Source organism: Aythya ferina, assembly GCF_964211825.1.
Source record: "Aythya ferina genome assembly, contig: HAP1_SCAFFOLD_103, whole genome shotgun sequence".
NCBI lineage: Eukaryota > Metazoa > Chordata > Aves > Anseriformes > Anatidae > Aythya > Aythya ferina.
In genome coordinates, this window is record NW_028181416.1 from 307,574 (window position 1) to 320,814 (window position 13,241).

General features: G+C 43.5%; 1 protein-coding gene across 1 annotated transcript in view; it reads left to right on the forward strand.

Moving 5' to 3' along the window:
- The first annotated feature begins 2,327 nt into the window (after positions 1-2,327).
- The window catches only part of LOC311428619 (ubiquitin carboxyl-terminal hydrolase 42-like), a 68,513-nt gene continuing 57,599 nt past the window's right edge, over positions 2,328-13,241 (forward strand). The window contains exons 1-2 of the mRNA XM_084539981.1: positions 2,328-2,843; positions 3,990-4,149. The gene's annotated coding sequence lies outside the window, so the exon portion shown is untranslated. The remainder of the gene's footprint in view (positions 2,844-3,989; positions 4,150-13,241) is intronic.

Genomic DNA, 13,241 nt, shown 5'->3' on the forward strand with positions numbered 1-13,241 from the left:
AGGATCAATGGAGTTGCAAGTAAGGTGAGCAAAATTCATTGGTAATGGAGGTGGCCTTGTTTTAATGTGCTGGGATGTTTGCTTCTATCTGAAAATCCCCTTTTCTTTTAGACAGCACCACAAACAATCTGGATGTTGTACATGTCCACATTTTCCATACCCAGTTTTACAGTGAGGCTGTTGCTAGCAGCTCAGGAAGCTGGGCGGTGTTGCTAAGAAACATCTCTTTGTGGAAAGAAATGCTGCTCATGTCACTGGGATCCAGAAAGTAGTTCTCATTGCCTCCTAAGACTGTGTGCTTCCAGTAGATGGCTCTGTATCAGACTGCATGTCGGCTACTTTTTGTAGCCTTCTTCTAAATTATATTAGTAAGGCAACCAAGGTTTGGGGCTTCTGTTTATTTTGCTTTCGCACGGACATACACAACTTGTGCTGTTGCAGTATGTGCAATAAAAGCATTAACATTCAGAAAACACTTCATTTGCACGGTGATGTGGTTTTAACTAGAAAAAATGAACAGATTTGGTGTTTTTACTTTTAGGCAGGAAATCCATTTTCTTGTTTGGCATCACTACCTTAAAATATTTTTACCTTTAGTGGAAACGTTTGAGAGCCATACAAGTAAGGACAGACATGTTACACGACTGAATACTGATGTGTCCCTTAAGAGGGACATTTCCTTTCTTTGTTATGCGATGATTGTGGCTGTGGCCATATAGCTACGGTGTCTAGCCACTGCCTGAATATATCCTTCCCATCTTCTGACTAGAGTTCTCCGAATACTGACAATCTGAAAGGGTGCACAGAGAAATTCCTTATGTGAAAGGATGCTTGCCACTCTGTTCACGCAGTTTCATTTCATGGGGCAGTCAGATGGCTATGTAGCTATGTATTAAGAGGTTCTTGTACGTGTTTTAGTTTTCTTACGCAAGCTTTCCTTTTCACTAGCTGATCCGAAATGCTCAGAAGACAGCACCAAGCACAATTTATGTCCCAGATATCCATTTATGGTGGGACAACGCTGGACCTGCCTTGAAACTTACTTTTCTAACTCTACTACGTAACATTCCAGCATTTTCGCCAGTTTTGCTGCTTGCTACGTCTGATGTACGTCACTCAGATCTCCCAGAAGAGGTATTTGTCAATACTTTTCTTACTATTTCTTCAGTGTCTTGTAATTTATGAATGCTTTCAGCATCAAAATGCTGTGCTTTCTTAAATGCATGCTGTTATTACTCAGGCACCCTAACAAATCACTTAAAATTTGCTTAGAGAAAAAGAATACTGTGAAAGCATCTGCTTCAGGTTTTTTCTGAATCAAGCAAGTGACTTTCACCCCCTTCTCACACATGCAAATAATAAATTAATACAATAAATCTGGTGGCTACAAAGTGGTTCAGTCAAGAATATGAAGTGCTTGAAATGACAAGAGGATGTTCTTACTGAAGAGATTTCTTCTGACAGTCTGCCATTCCATGCTATGTTGGGTAAACTGCTAATAATGCAATTTAGTAGAGAATTGAAACGCTTTGATTAAAAAAAAAAATAAATAAATCAGTTTCTTTCTTCATATAGGCCAAAGCTTTCCAAGCTGGAAAGCTGAGTTCCAATTTCTGCTAAAGTAACTTTGGAATCGAATTCTAGTTGTAGTCCTAAATAAACTGTAGTAAAAGTACGTGCAGAACTTCATTGACTTCTGAGAGTTTACATTAAGGGAAGGTGCCCAAAACAGGACCACGCTGTTGTCATTCTGATGATTTGGTCTCAGTCATTGGGGGAAGAGAACGGGTCTTACCTAGACGTGTTTATTATCAACTGCTTTGAAAGTGCTTGAGTTCCCACAGAAGTTTTTGTACAGGCTGTAAATTCCTTCTAAAATAAGTAGTGAAATTCCTTACCTACCTTTTAATACTAGAACTTGAAAATGGAGGAAGACGTAGAGGTACTAGCTACTTCAGACACCTTTTGGGAGAGAAATAAAAACTCAGCAAAAAGCCCTCATTTATCTGCTGAAGCCTTTCTCTTCCCTCGATAGCCATAAAGGTTCTAAGTAAAGGCTGCAGCAAGGCAAGTAAATACAAAGGAGGCGCTGTTGGATGTGGTGAAAGCCATTACTTTATCAGTGTAGCGTACAATCCCTTCACCGAGCATTAATTCTATAGGTGATTCTTAAAGGTGATATTTGAATTTGCCGTGCCAGCCTGTGAAAACGTAGCGTTTTAAGGCCAGGAAGATAACTTTTTTCAGTTTGTGTTCTTCAGGTTATTATTAATTTGAAAAGGTACTCGTCTTTTTGGAATCGAAGATGAGTTTTTTGTGGCCTTAAATCTGAAATGTCTCTCGTCCTTCTGCTTTAGATCCAAAAATTATTTAATAAGGAATTTGGAGAAGTGTGCAATATTGAGTTGCCTGGTAGGGCAGAGAGAGCATCTTTTTTTGAGGACCTAATTCTAAATGAAGTGGCTAAGCCTCCTGTAAAGAAAAGAGGTGAGGAGGATATGAGAAGTACATCTAAAACTTTCCTATCGAAGTTACTAGCTCTTTGGGCTTTGCTTTGGTGGTCATTTTCTGTCAGTAATTTGTCATATGCTTGTATTTGAGTACTGTAAATTGGCTAATTTTTCCTGATGAATTGAAGTTGATTGGACATTGGAAGTCGTGCCTGTAGCACCACCAGCTGAGCCTCAGAAGCCACAAGAGTGATCCCCACAAAAGTAGGGATGTTGGAGGAGGAAGAGGAGGATACCTTGCGTGACCTTTGAATTTTCTTGAGGGACGTTACTCACAGACTTGCCACTGACAGACGTTTCAGGGAATTTGCAAAGCCCGTTGACCCACAGAAGGTAAAGTAGTGCTGATCCGTGTGTGTCTGTAACTTGTCAGTGTTCGTATTTCTCAGCGTTTTGGGGAAGGTTCAACTTTGTTTTTAGGGCTGCACTGTTAGGATTTTGCAAGAAGCAGAGGCAGTGCTTTTACTTTTGCTGACTCTCAAATGTCTCTTATGGGATTATTCGCTGAAAGCCCTGGTTTCATTCTAAAAAGCCAGTCCAAATGCCAACACAGTTTGCTCGTGAAAAGGCTTTGATACGTAGGCATGTCACAGCACTGAAAAGCACAGAGATCTTTCCTTATAATTACAAACAGTATTTACAGGACTACTTGAGTGAAGTCTGAAGCCCTTTCTTGGACTGTCAGTTCCTGTGGGAACAGGAATAGGAGCAGCAGTTTGTAAAAATAAGTTTTGAGATCCTGTTCTCTGTTTCATCTGGAACTCCTCAATAGGAATCAACCATAAGTGCAGTGTGTTTTCTTTTTCCTCCAATTGGCTGCTTAGATGCCTTTTTCTCCTTAATTTATGAGATAAGCCTAAACTAGGGGCGTATATTTCAAAGACAGGTGTAACTTGAATATACCTGGGGATCAGCAAAGTCGTCTTCATGTGGGCCTCCACTGGCTTTTCTTCCCCTTTTCTCCTAGGTTCTTGAGCTGTGAAAAATCTAGACAGATACATATGTCCTCATCTGAACTGGTCATTAGGCTCCTCTTCTGCTCTGAGGGAAGAAATGAGCACCTCAGGGCCCAGTTATCTCATTCTAAAGTAGATGCCTGCAATAGGTACTTCACAGGTGCAATTCATGCACCTTTTCCTCAATGTCGACAACAAAGAGAATGCCGGATGGCTTGCTCAGCTTTCACTGTTGTGATTTTCTGAAGCAAAGTGAAATGAATCTCCCACCCTCAGTGTTTCTTCTCTACCATGCACGTGCTTCTGACCTCCCTACTTCTTGTTGTCCTCTCGTGGCCGCTCTAATGAAAAATGAAAAAGCCCTTCCATTTTTGAGAAGCAAACTGGTTAATTTCAGCATCTTCTGATGCATCGCAAATGTTCAGAGTTTTTAGGAAGTCGTTTATTTGAAGTCTTCAGAATAATTTTGGTAGACAGTGTGCAAGGTTAAGAAAACCTCTGAATGCTTGTATTTGATCTGCAGGTACCTGACTATGCCACAAGGATTAAAGAGCCGATGGATCTTTCAACAGTTCTGACTCAAATTGACTCGCGCCAGTACCTCGCTGCAGGAGACTAGCTGAAGGACATCGATCTAATCTGTAACAATGCCTTCGAGTACTACCCGGATCAAAGATCTACAGGTGAGGATGTGCTTTTTAGCCCTAGTTTAAAAAATCTGTCGAACGTATAGATGGATAAATGCTGTGTGCGCACAATAGACTTCGGATGGATTAGATGATTTTGGACATCCACAGAGAACATCTCTTACCAAATTGTAATTATTTTATCATTTTGCTACTTGGGCATGGAATTGTGATATAAGTGTTCCCAAGGAACTTGTGCTTTTGTTTTAATTAACTTCGATGTTGTTATGCTGAAAATATTCACTGAGATAAGCTTTCGGAACCAACCTATGAAGAAAGCAATTTTTTTCTGTGATCAAAACAGTTTCATTGGTTGGTAGACAACATTCAGTTAAAGTCTGTAAAATTTCAGATCGTCACAGCGCCTATGTTTTGGAAGGCATTGCATATTCAATGGTGAGGAACGAAACGGATACAGAGTTTGGACAACTTTGTGAACAAATTAAAGAATCTCGTGAGAAAAGAGGTACGTGCTTTAACGCTAAGGATTTGAAGACTTGTCTCTGCATTTGTAACTGAAAATGCACGACGAAGATCTTTGGTATCTGTTCTTTCTTGCAAGGTTGCACCTCTGCAGCGTGTGCTCCATGCGACAACTCCAAGTCACCACAGCAGAACCCTGCTACTGAAGACGAGAAACCAGATGAAGAGAGTAATGAAAATGAGGAGATGCCAGCGGCACCTGTAGATGCCAGTACACCCATTTCTAATGGCAAGTTGCATTTTATTCAGCTGCACTTGTCGTTCATACCTTCTCCGTTCTTGAGGCGCAACAGGTGTCTCTGATGCCTGGCTCTTTATGGCAGAGGTATTTTGTTTTCAAATTGACTTCCAAATGGGAGAGAGAAATCCAGAGGTCATTCATTCAATATAGTGATGAATTAAAGTTCAAAGAAAGTTGGTTCATTTGATGTACTCTTACTGGAACTTCATTTTGTAAACAGAACGACCCCTCACTCAAGGATATCACAGCTTCCCTCCCGTACTAAAAATGATAGTACTCACCCTTGTAGGAGCAGCAATGTGAAGAAGGTCAAGGGCAGTAAGAAGGGTTCGAAGCTTTGATATAACAAGCCTTTCGCTTTTTTTGACAGAGCTCCTAATAAGCATCTTTAGCAAGGTCTGGAGATGGGAGAAAAACTCAAACTAGATTTTAATTCTAGGATGTATAATGTCAAGCTTGACTGTTCCTCTGAACAGTCAATTGAATTTAATTTTTTTTAATTTAAATTAATTAGTTTATTTTTTTAATTTAAATTCAACTGAATTTAAAGTTTTGAATTTAAATTCCAATTGAATTTATTGAAAAAAATTCCAATTGAATTTAAAGGTTTTTTTGTTGTTGTTGTTTTTCACGAAACACTAATTTTATGTGAAAGGTTTTGCTGCAATATCTTTTTGCCAAGGATATTAAGCTTAAGTTATCCACAAGAAAACGGTGGGGAAAGGGAAGCTTTAGTTTTGAAAGCTTTTTTTTCTTTTTCTTTTTTTTTTTTCTCTCCCGGTTTTTCTTGAGCACAGCAGCGTTTCAGTGTCTGCCTGCCATTAGTTGCCCCACTACCAAGTCAGGAGGGTCAATTAAACTTGCGTGAGGCAGAATTTCTTTATCTGAGTCTACGTGGTTCACATAAATATATTCTTGTTTCCTTCTTTCCCTAGGATTATTCTTCTCCCAGTATTGAATGTTTCAACAGACACCGTTTAAGATCAATGAGCAAAAGCATCCTGCGGTGTTCAGTCTCCAGCTTTGAAGAAAGTATGGCGGTACTGAGGGGAAATGTCAAGAGAAGATGCTTTTCAAGGTACTGTATTTCTATATGTTCAATCTCTGTTCGATTTGTAGATTGAAAAGCAAGAGAGAAAGCATGTGCAGTGAGTTGTGGCCTGATAAACCTCCGGCTAAAATCAGCAGAGGCCTATGAGCATGCTGATGGCGTACCAGTACCTTAAAACTAGAATCCCTCTTCTCAGTGAAAGTCTTCTGCTTTTCTAAAAAAACCTGTTTTTTTCCCCAACCCCTTTGAGGTGTTGTTGTGGTTTAACCCGGCCGGCAGCTAAACACCACACAGCCCTTCTGCAACCCTCCCACCTCCCTCTCTGGGATGGGGGAGAGAAACGGGACAGTGAAGCCCGCGAGTTGAGATAAAGGCAGTTTATTAAGACAGGAAAATAATAATAATGATGGTGATGATGATAGTACTGCTACTAGTAATGTGTACAAAACAAGTGATGTACAATGCAGTTGCTCACTACCCGCTGACCAGTGCCCAGCGTAACCCCTAGCAGCCCGGCTGCCCCGCCCTATCCATGGTGCAGCGTGTTGCCATAAGGCATAGAATTCTTTGGCCAGTTGGGGTCGGCCATCCTGAGTCTGTCCCCTCGCAGCTGTTGCTGTGCGCCGATTCTGATCGCCAGTAGGACAGTGAGACACCGAAAGGTCCTTGGCTTGTTGTAAGTACTGCTCTGCAGCAATTGAAACATCGGGGTGGTATCAGCACTCTTCTAAACATCCTTTCACACATTCTAAGCCAAAACATAGCAACCTACCCGCTACTAGGAGGAGAACTAACGCTGTCCTAACTGAAACCAGGACATGTATCTTTTCCACTTGGGTGCTATTGCTCATAATTTTGAGAATTCAACATGAGCAAGCTAGGAAATGTGGGTACATACAGAACCACGTGTATATGGCACGCAACAGACTTGGGATGTGGATCCTGCGTGAGGCCTACAGGCTTCTCTTTGTATACCATGGAGCACTGGCTTGTAAACATGGTGAAATTTCCCATCCTTGATGGGTCTAATACAACAAGTCTTTTCTCCCTTCTCTGCCCTGTCCTCTTTCTTAATGTAGGCAGTTGAGAAAGCCAAAATTGGAACGAAAAAAAAGAATATAGCACAGGTAAGTGGCTGTAAGTCCCTGGGATACCTATTTGCGCAGGTTACTGAAGAGGATGGCACTTGGTCACTCCATGGCTTTCATTTGGCCCCAAAGCCTTCTGTAGTCAGCTGAATTCACTCCTCAGTGACTTTTCTGTGAAGAGAGGTAGGTGCAAATAGGAGATTTTATGAATTCCTTGGGGAGGGAGCAGTGTGAATTGCAGCTTGGTAGACACAAAGCAAACTGTTCTAATTGTGCAAAGTAAATCGACACTTGATAAGTTCAAACTCAGTTTTATAGCTGGCAAGCACAAAAGTAAACCTTAGCTGTGATCCTAGCAGCACAGCGGTGTAGCTCTTCCCTTCCCCTTGTCCTCTTGGCTCTTTTAATGACAGTGCAAGCAACCAACCTGTGCCAAAGGGTGCTGTATGGCAAACAATGGGCAGGCTTTTTTCTAAAAAGCACGAGTTTGAGTTATGTGGTGTTTGGGTGTTTCTCTTGAAACGATTCTTCCCTCCTTGAGCTGTTAGATCCTAATGCAGGAAATGGAAGTGCTGCATGCATAAACAGAGTAATCAAACATACACCTCTTAGGAAGAGGCTTGCAATGTCCTAGTGTTTGTTTTGAGCACTGTTAGATACAGTTTGACATGAATGGAGTGAAAACACCTTAGAGAAAGGTGTTGATTGTTCTCACTTTTCCAAGACAGAAATAAGTGGAGTAGATTTCCCTCCTGCATGGAACAAAAGTTGCACGTTTGTTTTTGTCTGGCTAGCTTTCAGTCTCTTTAAAAATTTCCCTACAGGTCCCAGTTTTAAGTAGACAGTTTAAACGTGCAGAGCGATAAAGAAGTGGAATGCAGTGGTTGTGACACCAACTTCTGACCTGAAATGTAAAGAAAACTCAATCCACTTCAGGGTGCCTTTTTTGTCTGTCTGTTTCCATTTTACAAGAGCAACGGTGAAATAAGGAGAATCCCATCTTCACTGTTTCAAAATCCTTTGTTTCTGCGTTTCAGTCACCAGAACATTGAGGAGTAGAGCTGGTGCAAAAACTGTGAGACGAGTCCACGGAGAAAACAGGGACTTGGAGCTGCGCCGCAGCTGTAGAGTCGGACACAGTCGGTACTCGACTACTAACTCGTCCATTCTATTTGACAAACTTATGACAAAGTAAGTCATCTTTTCTTGCAGACCTCTTAGAATGATCTTTCTTAGCAAGCCTTTGCACTATGGCATGATGTTGGCCTCGACTTGCTCTTTATTTTGACAGCAAAGAGGTATGGCTGCTCCTGGCATTTCCTTCCTGTTTACAGGGAGACACCGTTACCTGGCTAGATAAACAGATTTTCTTGAAGGTGCTATTTCAGCATATAAGAATTGATTTAAAAAACAACCAACAACAACAACAAAAGTGCTTCATGGCTTACTAGTTTTGTAATCTCACATTTCTCCAGGAATACTTGATTTGCTGCATTTCACCATTACACTCGTCAGCGCCGCTGATTCTGGTTTATCACTATTTGCATTGCAAATCTCCTTGTCCAAAGCTTAAACTGATGTATGCACTGCTTGAAAACAAAACCTGAAGTTGCAGAGCAGAAGACTCAAGTCATTATGTTAGCCGCTGTGTAACCATACTGCTTTCCAAGCATAAGATGTCCAGCTTATTTTGTTTCTATGAAGAGTTTAAATGGCTCCCGTTAAGCAAAGATGTCCCCACACTGATACTTACTATTAAGCAAGGATTCCACCTCCTTTGGCTGAGGTCTGCTCCCTTACTCACATTGGAACATTCATCCAAGTAGCCTGCAATTCCACACTCTCGGGGGAAAGTCCATAGAATAGAAAAGGTTCCTCCAGTCTCTTCCTCAGCCTTTTTTTGAAGCATGCAATAAAGCAAAACATTCACAGGCTGCCCTTCCATGCAAAACAAGGCAAATTAGTAAGACAGGAGCCACAAAACTGATTGTCCTTTAAAGTTAAAATGAGATTTGAAATAGATCGAGTTAGCAAGTGTTGTAAGTCTGTAGCTAAGTCTGGTTTTGCCAATGCAGCACAATTCGCTATCACGTAGCCAGAGCTGCTTCTGTAGCTCCAAGAAGCAAAACTGCTTTGACAAAATACTGTGTCATCAAAGCATTCGTTGGCTCAGTAGGCACGGCTCAGGTTCAACAAGTTTGTGAAAAAATGAGTACTAACAGAAGCAGCAGGGTCCAAAGAAACACTTTATGTCCCCACTGCGAAATGAGGGGCTTTACCTTGAGTGTTATGCACACTGTCAATAGAAAAGCACTGTAACAGAATCTGCCACGGCAGTTTGCATGTTACTGAAAGACCATCAGAGTGGGACTGCAGCAAGATCATTGCGAAGTTACAAAAAAACCATGTGGGGGTGGGAGTTTAGTTGCGTTCGATAACACAATCTTAGATAAAGATTTTGGTCTTAACGTAAAAGTAAGGATGTCTACTGATTTCTTCAACTCCAACAACTGAAGCCCAAGTCTGAAAAATCGCCTTTAAGAATGCAAAGAAAATATTTAACTCTTCTGTATGTTCATACTTTGCTATCAAGCAAAGGAATGAATGCTGATGCCTTAACTATGTAGGGCTGTAGCTTACAGAGAGACTACACCTTCCTGTTTTTTTCCCTTTAAAAACGTTAAATGCACGTGAAATTATTTGGGGGTGTTTTCACATGCAAAGCCTAATGCAGTGCATGCAAGCCCTGTCATCTTCTTCGTCTAGTAGTGTCGCGTTAAGGGGTGTAGCCGATTGACCGTCATGGGTCCCGTCGGATTCAGGGTGCTGAACTATCACGGTCACGGATTCACCAACAACGCAGTACGGCCTCGCTCTAGTCGCATTCAAGGAGAACTCTCACAGCTAGGAAGAATGCAATTAAGTGCAATTTCTTACGGCGACAGGTACACAGGTTCTTTGGATTGTCAGTGATAAATTCACTGTCTGCAAAAGCAAGCTAGCATGCATGAAATGCACAGGTACACAGCCTAGGTATTAAGACATTAAAAAGCATCAAAACTCTAGAGATTTCTAAGATTCCACAGAGACGCCTGGTATAAGCAAGCGTTCAGATCTTACCCCACGGCGTCCCAATGGAGTGGGGGTGGGGGAGTGAGAGGCTCAGCCTGTCGAGTGATGTCAGAAGGAATCCTTCCTGATAGTATCTTCCCTAACATCCCCTTTCTCTTAAAGCAATTGGTATTATTTTCTATCTTTAAGGTGGAGCTTGAGTGACTCTAGTCATGCGTATCTTGGTTGTGCTTGGTAGAAATGATCTCACTTGCGTTTAAAGGTACAGGCTCTGAGAAATTCCGAGGGCGTGCTCAGTGAGGGGTGGTTGCACCTTGGAGGCGGGTAGCTTTTGGGATGGAGGTGTGCTTATGATGCCTAGTCGCTTAAGGCGATTACTCCACAAGTAGTAACTTAGTGTTGATTTAACTACAGCATATCTAAAACATAAGAAGGATGTTAGTATGGAAGAAGCCGATGAAACCAGTCCTTAAATCTTACTACTTACTGTGCGTGAGCAGACTGGCGTGAGTTTTAGCTATACTGGCAAATATCAAACCACACCTGTGTCGTCCCAAAGCTGGGAAAAAAAACAAAAACAAAACCAAGGAAATGTTGAAGCAAATAGGGAGGCGTGTAGCTTGTGCAGTCTTTTAGCTGAGAAAATAAAGAAGGAGAGAGACAGGTAGCCTTGAGCTAGCAGAAGCAAGGAAGAGAAGGGCTAAAAGGGAAAAAACAGGAAGGAGAACACCAGCTCCAGACTGACCTATAGTAACCTTTTTCTCATTAAGGGTCATTAGCACATTAAAAATCACACCTGTCAAAATGCTAATCTATGCTAATGTGGGATTCGGTGTGTGTCCCCCCTCTCCTGTTCCCCCTCCCCCCCGGTATTCCTCTGTAATGCACAAGCTCAGTGGAGATAAGTTAGGTGAGCTGTAATAACCAATCCAAAGGAGCCAAAGAGAGAGTTTTCACAAGTTTCCTGTGTATAAATGACGGTGATTCGAGTCAGAGGTGTGCTTGCTTTGCGAAAGATGGCCAAGTGCCTGACTCTGCAGAGTTCTATAAGTAATTATATAATTAAAAGACCTTCGTGTGCATTCCGACTCTGGGTGCTTATTGGCGCGGTGCACTCTGCACGAACCTGCAGACAACATCTGTACTCAGTGTCATGACTACAGACAACCCTCTGCTGTTTATTTATTCCTGCATATTTTTCTGTGCATTCAACACAACCCCTTTGGCACAACTAGTTAACCACGTAGCTGCCAGTCCACCACTCAGTTGCACTTGTGAAGAGGAAAAGCTATTTCCGTCTACTGGAGGAGCACATCCTCTAAATGCAAGCTTCACTCAGCTGGTCATTTACTGCAGGACAAGATTTGAAAAGTGTTGTTGAGTTCTGGGTTTCCTGCTTACAGGAAAAATTAAGTGCTAGATCGCCCTCTACTCCGCTTTGTCTGCTGCATTTTATGGAGATTAAACTGATTTCGTTTGCTCCTCCGTTTATGGACAATGAGCTGAAGGAACAGGTACAGCACATTAGCCTGGAATGCCTTCCCTCCCAACCAAAGTAAACTGGAGCTGTAACTAACACAAGCAGAAGCAAGGCTTCCGTGTTTTCAGCTGAATAAAGTTCCAACAAAATCATCCTCTGGGATTTGAAGCTTACTTCACATGACATGCCAACGACTCTTTTCCCTCCATTGTAAAGCGGATCCCTGCTGTTAGTTGCTCTAGAAGCAAAGGAATCATCGGTTTGGTTACCAAATAGCCGCTTCTGCAAACGAGAAGTGTTGTGCTCTCTCTTCCCTTTGAATGACTCCACACTTCTCATCAGCTACTGGATTGCTGACCTAGAATCAGAGAACATCCCAAGGTGGAAAGGACTCCCAATAATCACCAAGTCCAACTCGTGGCTCCACACAGGACCACCCCAAAGTGAGACCCGATGTCTGAGAGCATTGTTCAACACTTGTTGACCTCCGTCAGGCTCGGTGCCATGAGCAGTGCCTTGGGCAGCTGTCTCAGTAGCCAGCCACCCCCTCAGCGCAGCGCCTGAGGCGCACGGGGCTCGGCGGGGCGGCCCGGGAGGGGAGGACGGCGGGGCGAAGTGGCAGCTCCCTCAGAGCCGTCTCCCCGCCGCCTCGGCCGCATGTCGTGGCTTTTTCGTGTCGGGGCTTTTTCATGTCGTGCCCTCGGTCTCTCGCCGTGGGTGAGATGCTGCTCCCCAGCGCGGACCCCTTGCGCGCGGGGCCTGCCCGCGGCGGCGGCGGCGGGAGGGAAACCCCAACCCCAAAGCCCTCCCGGCAGGGAGAGCTCGGGGTGAGGGCCGATCCGGCACCGACAGTAAACACACGCCGGAGGAAACGCTCTGGTTTTAGCCATGAGCAGCGCGGCCAGGTTCACAAGGCGTCACGCTGGAGCTCCGAGTTCGGCGGCGTTCCGAGGCCGTTGTGGCGGTTGTGGAGACGGCCCCGGCTGAGGTGGCTGCTGCTGTCGCTGCTGTCCCCTCTGTCCCTGCTGTTGCCGCTGTTGCCGCTGTTCCCGGACCTTGGAGACCCCCGGCGGCTCCCTGTGCCAGGCCCTGTGGCCCCGGGGAGCTGCCCGCCGCCTCGTCGGCCAGCCCGGCAGCAATCCTGCCAGCACAGAATAGCCCACTGCGTTTCAGGGTAAAGTGACGATTAATTTCTATTTCCTGGCCTGGGTGCTGCTTTCTTCTTTAAGGAAGCTTCAAGGTTAAAGGTTCAACTCAGTTATGTCAGGGTTCAACTCCGTTTCGTGAAGGGGCTCTTGTACGAAAGCTTAAGCTGGGATTGACTCTCTGCTAAGCGGAGGCCAAACGTGGACCTACTGAGAAGCAGGTCCTAAGTGATAACATTTTCTAAAGAGACTGCTAAACACATCTGAAGAGTGCTGCTGCAGAACTCTGAATGGGGGGATAGCAACTGTCTTAAGTGATCTGGAATCTTGAATTTACTTTTCAATGGACAAGAGGTGTGTCTCTCAAGGCAAACAAAGAGAGGAGTAACACCCTCTCTTGTCACTCATGTCAACATAAATTTATGCTCAGAGCGTAGGTGTAGGAACAGCATCGGTATGTATATGGAACATCGGGAGAGGAAGCTCTATCGGTATTTACAGTTTTTCTACTACCTTGCCAGAGAGACGT